General features: G+C 50.8%; 1 protein-coding gene across 5 annotated transcripts in view; it reads left to right on the forward strand.

Annotated features, from left to right (window-relative positions):
- The first annotated feature begins 3923 nt into the window (after window positions 1-3923).
- LOC138818163 (synphilin-1-like) overlaps window positions 3924-12627 on the forward strand; it is a 131868-nt gene continuing 123164 nt past the window's right edge. For 2 of the 5 annotated variants that reach the window (XM_070009097.1, XM_070009102.1), the window contains exon 1: window positions 5352-5472. The gene's annotated coding sequence lies outside the window, so the exon portion shown is untranslated. Of the gene's footprint in view, window positions 4121-4552; window positions 4579-4907; window positions 4974-5351; window positions 5473-12627 lie in introns of those variants that run through there. The other 3 variants (XM_070009101.1, XM_070009098.1, XM_070009100.1) reach the window with 3 other exon arrangements.

Here is a 12627-nt window from a genome sequence, read left to right on the forward strand (position 1 = left end):
ACAGATGAAGCTTATGAGGTTTGACAGAGTCTCTCTGAAGGCCAAGGTAAAGAGTAAAGTCAAGTGAATTTAGGGTTATCGGAAAGTCTGAGCAATTAAATCTAACAACATAAACCTGCCTGCGTAGAGATTGAAATTCGCTGCTTTTCTTTGTATTTCAGCAAATGCACTGGCAACTCCCTGCTGCTAACTTAGTGGGGAGCTGAGCGCAAGGAAAAGGTCTTACCTCCAAACCAGGGGGTCTCTTACAGATATTCTCTGTTATTTTTGGCCCAGGCCCCCTCAGAACACATCACAAGCCACTTCTTCATTTATTTCTGCACACTACCTAATTGTTTCCCTTTAAAAATACCAACTCTGAAACTTCTCCTGATCCGTAAGATTGGATAAAGCAGAGCAATAGGATTAATTGGAATCCCAGGATAATCCTGGGGAATCAGATTAACAATCCATAAAATTTCTCCTACAGCAAGTCTAGCTTCTGTATTACAAGCAGCTAAGCTTCTAGATTTTGATGTCATCACCTTCCGCAGTTAGAGCTGCCTCAGAGGCTGGAAGATGAAGCCAAAGGATAAAAGTTGAAAGGGATTCATAAGGAAGTGGGGAGGGGCACGGACCTTAGTGAAGAGTGACTGAAGAGAACAGCGGAAGTGAGAAGTACCAAATTGCTCCTCACACTTGGCTGAGGCACACAAAGAGATACTGTACTAAAGAAGAGAGGCTAAGTGGAGCTTGCACATGGAAAAGGAGAGGGGAGAAAAAGCCAAGGATGCCCTACAGCCTGGTGGAGAACTGGCAACACCATATCTAGCATCATTCCTTGTATGAAACTCTGAAATGCTTCAAAACTGTCTTTCTCGCCGTTCTTTGTCAAAGTCCTATTTCTTTTGTTTCTGTGGCTATTTTAGAGACTACTTGACTAAAGAACCTACTTTGGGGCTGGGAAGGTGGCTCAGTGGTAGAGTGCCTGCTTTGCATGCGAGAGGCCCTGGGTTCGATTCCTCAGCACCACATAAGCAGAAAAAGCCAGGAGTGGCGCTGTGGCTCAAGTGGTAGAGCACTAGCCTTGAGCTGAAGAGCTGAGGGACAGCGCCCAGACCCAGAGTTCAGGCCCCATGACTGGGGGGGGCGGGGGTAGGGGGAGAACAAAAAAACACAAGAATCTACTTTTGTTGAGCATACATTTTTCCAACTTTTCTACAGCTTTTCTACAAAGCACCCAGAGAATGTATATGTAAGTATAGCATGTCCATACATCCTTGTTTTTATATAATATATAGAATTATCTTTTCTTCTTAGGATTGTACTTCCTCATTCTCTTGTGATTGGGTAAGATCTCCACAATAATTCTTGTCAGTGAATGGAATTGAATGGAATGAAATGGCATTGAAGCTCTTAATTCCTAGTATAAGAAACTCTAAAGCCAGGCACCCATAGCCTATACCTGTCACCCTAGCTATTCAGTCAGCTGAGATCTGAGGATCACCGTTTGAAGCCAGCCCAAGCTGGTTTGTCTGTGAGACCCTTATTTCCTACTAGCTAGCAAAAACACCACAAGTAGAACTGTGCCTCAAGAGGTAGAGCCCTAACCTCAAGAGAAAAAGCTTATGGACAACACTCAGGCCCCAAGGTAAGCCCTAGGAAAAGAAAATAAACTCTATGGCTTTCTTCCCCTCACTGGAGTGATGGATAACATTGTTCCATTAGTCTGGGTTCTTAAAGTGAGGACAAGCCGAGTGCTAGAGACTCATGACGCTAATCCTACCTCGGTGGCTGAGAGCTAGAGGATTACACTTCTAAGCCAGTCCGAGTGGAAAAGTCCATGTGATTCCATCTCCAATTAACCAGCAAAATGTTCAACTGGACAACTGGGTCAAACAGTAAAGTACCAGCTGTAAGAAAAGCCTGGTACTGGCACAAAAAATTAATAAAATAAAAAAGAGAAATATATAGCTGATCTGAAATCATGAAATAAGCGCAAAGTTTTGGGATAATTGGTGTGTTTATTAGCGGAACACAGCCTACTTTCTTCTGATGGATACAATCACATTTGCAAAAGATTTGACTGGTTCTTGATGTAATTACTTCTTACCACGTACACAGAGTGCCCAGAAAAGTTGATTCTAGAATTTAGGAAGAGAATTCTGAGGTAATCGAATAGTAGTTTCCCAAACAGAAATCAGACAGACTCTTAAATAGGGTTCCTTTCATGACTCAGATTCGTTCAATGAAGTATCTGAGAGTTTACTACAAAGTAGGTGGTTTTATCAAATAGAATCTGCACTTTCAAAATAGAAAAAATAGAGCATCCCTTTTGGTTTGATGACTAGCAGTGTTATGGTAGTTTCATTCCATTTTTATAGCACAATAAAGATATGTTATGGAAATTGGGCGAAAGGATCGAGAAGGCAGATGTTTAATTGTAATAATTGAATGAACAATTACATGGCAGCTCTTTGGCAGATGATATATAGTAAAATACACTTCTGCACTAATTATTTTCAGTAGCTATCGCTGAGTATAAAAACGTGCTCAGTGCTGGGGATGCAGTAATGTGAATTCCCTGTCACTGTGATAGGAAGTGGCAACTGAATTGTAGACTAGAGTACCCCTCTGCTGGAGAGGCATCGCCGGTGGGGTCTGTAAGAGTCCAGAGCGAGGATAGCCCACGTCCATGCTTGCTACACAGCCAGGAGAGGGCCTGTCTGCTCAGAATACTGAGGAACTGAGACTGATGTCTCTAAGAAGCAACTGAGGGACAGAGCAGAAACGCTGTTAGTTTGGGTTTCTTTCTCTCTTCAAGTCAACATTATGTGGGAGAAACTAGCATTCTTGCCATCTAATCTAAAATCTAGCAACTCTGTCTTAACTGAACTACTTTACTACTTCCACACTTTGGTATATCAATTTGTGGTTTGGATTTGGCAAGAGTTTACATAGGAGAAGCAAACCAACAAACAGTCCAAACAAAAGCAGCCTCACAGCCTATGTGGGAAAGTGTATACAAGCATAGATTTAAATCACAGTGTAAAAATAATCACATGGAAACAATGTAAGTATGTAATCAAAAACATGTTAGGCACAGGAAAAAAAAAAGTAACCAAAGAACTACAAAAAAAATAGGAGCAATAATCTGAAACATCTCCAGGAGGACTGTTTCACACTATGTGGAATACTATTCCTTTGCAGACAGAAAAGTACTTTCCAGGGACAATGCAAGCTCCCCACACATAAGCCGATGGGCGGGCTCCTGCTTGTTGAATCCTGAGCGCTGTACTGACCGCCGAACTCACTGCTAGCCCTAGAGGGTGTTGGAAGGGGACACTCATTTACAATTATACATCTTTCCGTACATTAAAATCTGATATTCACCAAAAGAAAGAAAAGAGATGGGGGGGGGAGGAGGGGGTGCTGGGCATCAGTGGCTCCTGTATGAAATCCTAGCTACTCAGGAGGTTAAGATCTGATGACTGAGGTTTGAAGTCAGCCCAAACAATCAAGTCCTAGAAGACTCTCACCAACCAGCGAAAAGAGAGAAATGGCTTTGTGGCCAAAGTGGTAGAGCACTAGCCTCGAAGGTCTGAGTTCAACCCAGGGCGGAACTATTGAAGACCATGCTTCTTCGCCCCCGTCAGAGGTAGTGGCAACGGGAGGGAAGGCAAGATGTGCTTTCTCAGAGTTTACAATAGGGGGAAAAAGAGTTTTATTTTAACCAGATGTGAACAAATTAAGCCCAATATTGGCAAGTATTTTAGGGCCATATGACGTCATCTAATTTCATACGTTCGGCTGGAGGGACACTGTGTGTTTCGAAAATGACGGAGCCACTTTCCACGTAGGTCCCGGGAGCCCGGGACGTCTTACCCGGGATGCCAGGCGGGTGCGGGGCAGGGGTGCCCGGGGAGGGGCTGATCACCCCCGGACTCCCGGCCGGAGCCCCGAGGCACTGTCAGTGATGAGCTGGTCCAGGATGCGCCACCCGGGGCCGGCGCGGGGCGCGGGGCGCGGGCTCCCCGCCTCCCCCGGGACCCCGCACAGACCCGGCTCCGGGGACAGGCGGACTGCGTGTCCCCATGCTCGGCTCGGGGATCGCCTCCCGGTCACCTCGCCCGGGGGAGAGGTGAGAAAGAACCCATGCGAAGCTGTGCCTAGGTCCCGGTGGGTATCCACGCTTCCGGGGACCGCCCCCCCCCGAGTGCGTCGGGGATCCGCGGGAGGCGGGGTGCGGACCCCCACCCCGCACCCCGTGCCCCCCGCGGGCCGGAGCGTTCTCGGGGGCCCCGAGAGTGGGTGAGTCTGGAGCCGGGGGGAGGGGGGCGATGACTCCGTGCCGGGGCGGATCCCCCCAACGCCGCCCCCCGGAGCCCACGCGCGCCCCGCGGGAGGAACCCTGCGATATGTTGGGGACCAATGAGGTGGCAGCGGCTGGCGCACGGATCTCGGCGAGGGGAGACCCGGCTTCCAGGGGAGGGCCTGCCGAGCAAGTGGGGGGAGCGGTGGGGGAGGGGAGGGGAGGTGGGCGGGGAGGAGGCGGCGCGCGGGCGAGCCAGGCGCTGGAGGGCGGCCTGGAGCGCGGAGGTGAGCGACGGAGCCCGCAGGTCTGGGGTCCGCGCCACGGTGAGGGGGGGGCGCTGGGGGCGCCGGGGTGGGCGGCGGGAGGGGGTCGCTGTCCGTCAGGCCCGGGGGAGCGGGCAGCCGGCGGGCGCCGAGGGTCTCGCAGTCCGGACCCGGGTGCCCGCGCCCCGGCCCCCCCGCACCGACCCCGCCACCCCCGTCCCGGCCGCGGCCGCCCCGTCGCCCCCCCGTCCGCCGGCGCGCGCGCCCGTGGGGGGCCCGGGGAGCGGCGCCGGCGGCCCGGCCGCATTGTGACGTAGCGGGGCCGCGGCAGCGCCGCCGCCGCCCGCCCGCGCCCGACGTGATCGCTCCTCGCTCCCGCCGCCGTCCGCCCGCCGGTCCGCGCGCCCCGGGATCCGGTGAGCCCCGATCTGCAGGGCGCGGGCGCCGCTGGGAGGCGGGCGGCGGCGGCGGCGGCGGGAGCCCCGGATCCCGGGCAAGTTTGCGCCGGGCGCCCCCGGCGGGTGTGGCCCCGGCCGGGCCGCCGCCGCCGCCCGCCCCCCGCGGCCCCCCGGGCTCCCTTTGTGCGCGCGGCGCGTCCGGGGCTGCGGGGCCGGGCGCCGCGGCGGGCGGGGCGGGTGCGGGTCTCTATAGTAACCGCGGCGGCCGCCTGGCGGTCCTCCCGGGAAGGAAGGGGGCGCCGCTCCCGTTCCCCGGCTCCGGGCGCCCCCGGGCGGCCTCGAGGCCGGGTCGCGCTCGCGCCCCGCGCGGTGACACCCGCGGGGACGGGCCGTCGTGACAGCCGTGCGGCCGTGGTCACGCGCGCGGGGAAGGGGCCCGTCCGGCCCGCGCGCCCCGCGCCCCGCGCCCCGCGCCGGTGGTCGGCCTCGCCGCGCGCACGGCTGTCATCCGCGGGCGGTAAGTGGCCTGGGCCGGTTTGGGGGGCGCGTGTCAAGCGCCGGGTTTCGGGCCTGGCGCGGCTTGGCGGGGTGGGGGAGGCACGCGGGCGCCGCCGCCGCGCGCTTTCCGGGGAACTCGGCCCGCCGCGCGCGCAGGGACGCGGGTCGGACACACAAAGGCGGCCGCGCCGCGGCTCCGGCTCCATGGCCCGGGGGTGGGGAGGGGGGGGCCACGGGGTTCTCTTCCCGTGGGAAAGTTCACGACGGGAGGAGCGCGGGGACGGGGCCTCCGGAGGCCGTGAGTGACAGGTGTCCATCAGGGCGGGCGTGGGAAATACACGCGCTCCTCCCGAGCAACCCACGCGACGGGCGGCGACCGATGCACATCAGTCCAGTGGCCCTCAGCGAGGGAGGTGGCAGGGGTGAGTGTGTGTGAGTGTGTGACACGCTGGTCCTCCTGACAGAAGTCCCGCAGAGAGGTGTGTTGGGCCGCTCCAGACCCTGGACGTCAGGTACAGAGAGGGGTCGTGAAAGGACACAGCAGTGGGGTGCCACAGCCTGGCCGCGCGCCCCGCTGTCCGCACACCGCCCGGTGAAGAAAGTTTCCAGGCCAGCGGGTGTGCCGTGGAGTGGCGATCCTGCGTTGGCCTTGGCCGGTTGTTGATTCCTGAAAGGAAGTGACTAAAGCCAGTGACTGGCTTCCCACCGGGCCGGCTGGGTGCGGGCGCTGGTTCTGGGGCCCTGGCCTTGGAAAGGCAGAGCCTGGAGCGCGCTGCTGTGTCGGAGGCAGGGTGGCCACGTACTAGGAAACCCACCCAGCCACCTAAGGCACACAAGTGGTCTTTGATATGATCAGAGAAGCCTGGAGCCTTTGTTTTGTTGTTGTTTTTTGTTGCCAGATTCCAGGCTGTTTTCTTGTCAAAAAAAAAAAAAAGGAGCAGGTGCCACATTATAAGAAACACAAGGGGCTTTTCTTTTAGATGCAAAAATCTAACTGAAGAGCCACTAGAGAATTGGTGGCACTTTTAGAATAAAAGCCTCATTCTTGGCAATGTTTCAGGTGACTGTTGCAAACCGCACAGGAGAAGTTCGTGTCTTGGGAGATCCACTTGTTTCCTTTAGTCCTTTCTTGGATTGGTATGTAAATTCACCTGCAGGGCAGAGTTTACTGACAGAGTCCATAAATGGGTTACTTAAATGTATAATGTGCATTGTCCTTTACTTAGATAACCCAATTTGTATTTTATTTGCATCTTAGCTCTTTTTTTCTAAAGATTTTTAAGTTAATGAACAAAAAAATAGTGATTTGGTCTTTATGACTGGTTTCTGGGCCCTGGAAATGTTCTAGTTGACTTCTAGGTATTGTCTGTTCACTTTGCACATTTGTATAGGATAAAATTAAGTCTGTAATAACCTCAGCACAAGTACCTTTTAAAAAGGAAGAAAACAGAACACATGAAACATTAAATCATGGGAAGTATAAGTGGTAGAGAGCCAACCTTGAGCACGGGCCTTGAGTTCTAGGCCCAGTACCGACATTTTCCCCGCCAAAATAATATACTTTAAAACAGAAAAGAGAATATTTTATAATTGAGTGCCCAAGAAACTAGTGATTGAAAAGGAATCTGGAGGCAAAGATAACCAAATCTACTGAGATGTTTTTATCAGTTATCCATGGGTCAATTCTGAGGTCACCCCAAAACGTAGTTGCTTAAATCAACTATGATGGCTCATGACTGTTGATTATCAGTTTGGCTTGGGTCCAGCTGGATGATTCTTCCACTCATTCTGTTTGGGGTCCCTGGGGAATAATAAGTCAGCTGGTGGGATGGCCTTGGATGGCCCTTTGGTGTCTGGAAGTTGTCGGGCTATTGGCCATGCGCACAGGTGAGTGGGACCGCGACTTCCACTCTCCAGCAGACCAGCCTGAGCTGATTAACACAGCGCCAAGCCTGTGTTCTAGAAGCAAAAGTGACTTAACCTACGTTTGTATCACATTCGCTGTCCTCCCCCTGGGCATAGCAAGATCATAGTAAGATCATCCAGATTCAAGAGGAGAGGAAAGCTCCCACTTCAGAGGAGAAGGCGCTGCACAGAGAAAAGAAATGAAAAGAAATTACAGCTTTGTAAGGTTCAGCCTGCTACACCTTGGTGTAGCTGCGTGTTGCCTCGTCAGCTCTTGTGTGGCAGATCCCTTCTGCGAAGGGATGGGAGGTAGAGGGGAGAGTTGCTCATTGAGAACTCAGAACATAGGTTGCTCTTCCCCAGCACTGCACTGTCTTGTAATGTGGTTCTGTAGACCACAGCTGCAGAACGTATGTAGCCAAATGCTCACGGCAGCGGCCTTGGGATGAGCACAGCAGGCTGGTGGCAGGGTCCAGAGCGGGGTCGGGAGGAAGAGAAGGCTCTGGCACAGGTGGCGTTAGGGAAGTGAGAAGCAGGGGACCCTTCTCCAGGAGACCCCAAATGAAGATTAGGTGAGGGATGATGCGGGTTAGGGAAAGCTCCGAGTCAAAATCATTCTGAGATTTAAAAAGGCTTATGTGACTAAGAATGATGGTGCTGTTCTGAGAAATAGAGAAATCAATAAGTGATTTATTTGGGGGGAGGAGAAAACTTCAGTTCCCGAAAGGTTGGCTAAAAGAGATAAATTGAAGGTGAAGGTACGTTGTAAGCTGCAGCGTATGCTCTGATGTGGGTTGTTGTTTGCTTTTCAAGTTGCAGTGGGCTATTGCATGTAGTGAAGTGTCTTTCGCTGTAAAGCAACAGACAGTCGAATTGAGGTGACCCTAAGAAATCAAAGGAAAGTTGGGACCACCCTCAACCCAGAAACAACTGCTGGGAAGAGGAATTCTTTCTCCCAAGGCACACCTGGTTGTCTTCCTGCAGTATTCTGCCGGTGGACTCAGAATATCTAGCAGGCAGAAAGGCCCTGGCCTGCTTTGAGTGGTGTGGACATTCCTGAGCCAGGAGCAGTATTGACAGTTACATGAATATCTGCAGAATAGGAAGTAAGTGCTTCCTCAAAGAACATGAGCACTGTGTGCAGAGGTGGGGGTCGCTGTGGAGCGGCAAACCCAGTAAAACTTGGAAGATTTATTTACGTACAGGAAGTAGTCAGGGCAGATGGCAACAACTTGGGCAGACTTGTGTGAAGATACAGGTGCATTAATAAAAAAAAAAAATCTGTGCAAAACCATGCATGTGGTGTGGGTCTCTAATCTTAGCACTTAGGAGGTGGAGATTGGAGGATGGTAGATTGGAGGCCGACCAACTTCATAGAAAGATCGTCTCTCTCTCTCTCTCTCTCTCTCTCTCTCTCTCTCTCTCTCTCTCTCTCTCTCTCTCTCTCTCTCTCTCTCTCTCTCTCTCTCTCTTTCTCTCTCTCTCTCTGTCACACACACACACACACACACACACACACACACACAGTACCTCATCTACATTCTTCCATAAATGTAGAGGGGAGAGAAATTCCAAGCCCCTTCTCACCTTTCGTCTGAGGGTCCATTTGAATTGTAACTTTACCAGACACTGTGGAGAGGCAGGCAGACTGAGTTCAGGTGAGTGGTTACCAACCAATGCAAGACAGAAGCACCCGGCCTGCGAGTCCACGCAATTAGTCTGCATAGCACACGCAGCTGCTCTTTATGTAAGGGCCTTGGATGACCAGCTCCAACCTGAGTGAACACTTTGATAGTTTTATTGCACAGTCCTAAGAACCCCGAAGATACGCAATAAATGTTAATTGGAAGAGTGAATGTGCCATTATCTGGTGCAGTAACATTTTCTAAAACAGTCTGCTCTAGCTTCTTATTATTCAGGATAGAGGTTGCTATAAAATCCCTAAGTGCCTTTTGTAGAATTAAATGTTTTAAGACACTTTTGTCACAGTAATGTAGAATTTTTTTTAACCCGCCACTCATAAAATTAGACATTTAAACCCAACTTGTAGGACTCTCTTCCCCTCATACCTCTGCTTGTGATTGTCTAGGTGAAGTGGGTGACAGTGCTGCATTCTTGGGTCATTGAGCATCTGTCATCCTTCCAGATTCCACCGTAGTGTTGCTCCTTTCAGAAGCCGTTGTTGAACCCTGCCTCTCCCCCTCGTGGTCTCCTGCATACTGCTTTATCCTCTTGGATCACCATCCCTCAGCTCTAGGCAAATGGCTCTCAAGCAGGGATGAAGTTTGCAGTCTTTGTTGACCAGTGTGTTTAGGATAGAGCTTCCTATACCACAGATGCTCAGGAATGTGTAAATGCATGAATGCAACGTGTGAGCTGAACGACTCACTTATTTGTGTGTGTGTGTGATTTTTCTTGTAGGTTTATTGTTTCCTTTAGCTTGACTCTCACATTTGCATGTTGGAATATTGGATCTGAAGGAGGACTGTCTGGCTGCTCAGGTGTTTTCTTAAATTTTCCTAAATGTTGTATGAATGTTTTCTCACTTGGTCACTAACAACTTCCTTAAGAAAGAGGCTGAAAAATACCACTGACTTAAAAGTAAACCTTTAGGCTAAAACCTTGTGGTTTGGGGGCCAGATGAGGAATCATTTTTTTCCCATCAAAGAAGATATTTAATAGTTACTATTTATGAGGTACTGTGGGGTTGGGTGTTTGACCAGATGCCTTACAGTTGCTTTCTTATTTCATTCTCACAGCAGGCCTAGGAAGGAGGTGTTATCTGCTATATGACTATTTGAGCAGTCAGGTGGCTTGCTTGACCTGAAGCACTCTCTCTGGAGATTACCAAGCTGGCAGCACTCATCTGAGTAGCTGAGGAATAGAAATAAACGTCAACGTGACTCTCTGTGTTCATCTAGGTTCATTTGGGGGTGGAATCTGGGACCTCCTACAATCGAGGCATAGATCTCCCACTTGAAATATGTCCTTAGCTCTAAAATGACTTTTGTTGGTTTAAGGTGAAGTGGCTATGTTAAAAAAAAAAGATGATGGGAAAGATGTAGAGAAGCCCTCCAGGTCTATAGCTGACCTAAAGATGAATTCTGCCTTAAAAGTCTAGCCACATTCCTGTGATCCTAATGCTTCCAGGGAATAAAGGCCGCCTGTGGAGGGAGGTCGTACCCCTGGGGACAAAACTCAGACATAGCAGCGGCGTGTTTCTGAGCCATTTAGGGAGATCCCGTTGACATGTTGGGGCAATCCCAGTCACATTGGGAGCCCCAGGAGTTCTGTGGTACTTAACCTGTTTTCAGGATGAGATCGTGTTGAGGCTTGGTGAAGAAGGCGTGTGCAGGCACAGGAACATCCGCCACTTTAAGGCGCTTTCAAGAGTCTACCGTATCCCATCTTTGGATTTCCCCCAGACTCATGGATACCAAGTTAAACAGCTCTTGAAAAGCCAGGATCCAGAAGAAAGCTAATAGTCAGAATTGAGTATTGACCAGGAAATACATTACTGAGCATTTCCTACTTGTCAGCCCCTTTTGGAAAGCATGTTCCAGCCAGTCCCTCTCCAAGAGAAGCACCACGAATCCTGTTTTCACCTGTAGAGAATGAGGTTAAGAAAAGGCGTTGTGTCCACTGACAAATGGCAAAATGGAATGAATGAAGAACCAGATCAGTGTGTCGGGGACTGTGTGCTCACGTGGCCCACAAATGAGAACAGGACTTGGGCTGGGGAACTCTGAGCTTCTGACGGTGCTCCCTCAGCCCCCACAGCCCTGCACAAAGTAGGTTGAGTATCTACTTCACTAGAACAGGTTCTGTACTCTAGAGGGCTCCAAGATAGGAGTGGTCAATTTCTGGGGCTGGAAAAAAATCTCAGCTCACTCCACTTGCCTTGTTAACTTTCTCACACAGAGAGAAGGTAATATTATTGAAGGTGGGACTTCTGCTTTGGTCATACTAGGTTAAATTCCTGCCACGTTGCTGGGTGGTGTTTACATGTTCATTGAAAATTCCAACTCAGTAGATACTCATCAGCCGAAATGTCCACAGAGTCTCCATGTGATCTTTGCACAGATACTAAGACCTGTGCTCACTCTAACACAGACATAGGTCCTGAGCTTGTTGCACTTGCAGTTATTTATATCTTGCCAGGAAGAACCGTACATAATTTAAATATCATGTACATTTTATGAAAGAAAAAGTAGAAATAAATTTATCGTTTTGGGCTGGGAGTGATGGGTCATGCCTGTAATTCCAGCACTTAGAGAAGTAAGCAGGAAGATGAGAGAAGTAAGCAGGAAGATGCCTGGACTTCAGGGTAAAAGCAGTCTCAAACACACACAGGCACACACACACACGTACGCACACACACGCGCACACACACACACACGCGCACACACACGCACACATAAACACAGGTACACATAGACACACACAGGCACACACAGACGCACACACACGCACACACGCAAGCACACGCACACACACGCACCTGTGCACACGCACACAGACGCACACACGCATGCACACACAGGCACACACACACACACACAAACACACAGGTACACACACAGACACACACGCGCACATACACACACAGACACACACACATGCACAGACACGCACGCACACACACACAGGCATACCTGCAGGCACACACAGGCACACACACAAACACACACAAACACACACACAGGCACACACACATACTTCTACAGAAGTTTCTCAGTCCCTGGCAGGTTCAGAATTCCAGTCTCTGCTCCTTTAGCCTATCCTTTTCATTCCCCAAGATGTTCAGGATGCTCAGGTTTCCAGACATCTTGACAGAATCAGGGGAACACAGAGCAGAACAGTTCATAAGCCTTGCCTTTGCAGATGAGAAGGTGTGAGTAGCCAGATGGGAGCCACAGATGGAGCGTTACCTGTCTTAGTCCATTGCTCATTAACCACACACAGCTTCTGATTTGCTTGCGACGGTATCATGGTGCTCTTTATGTTCTGGGCCCTCTTTGCTGCATATCCGGCAAAGAACCTTGGCTCAGAAAGAAAAGTTGTCACCATTCTCTGTTCTCTCTCCCCGAACATAAGCCCAGTGGCTGTGTTTTTGTCTTGGTTACTCTGTACTTCTGACTGCTCACCCACCTCCCTGCTTCAGGACATTCACCCAGGTTTTTCTGCGTACATATTGTCTGTGCAGCACCGGTGAATAGATGGAAGGATCTGTGAGCGTCACCATATTGGTAATCATACATTCTACATG

This window comes from Dipodomys merriami, unplaced genomic scaffold (assembly GCF_024711535.1).
Source record: "Dipodomys merriami isolate MVZ:Mamm:240054 unplaced genomic scaffold, mDipMer1.0.p SCAF_72, whole genome shotgun sequence".
NCBI classification, from domain to species: Eukaryota; Metazoa; Chordata; class Mammalia; order Rodentia; family Heteromyidae; genus Dipodomys; species Dipodomys merriami.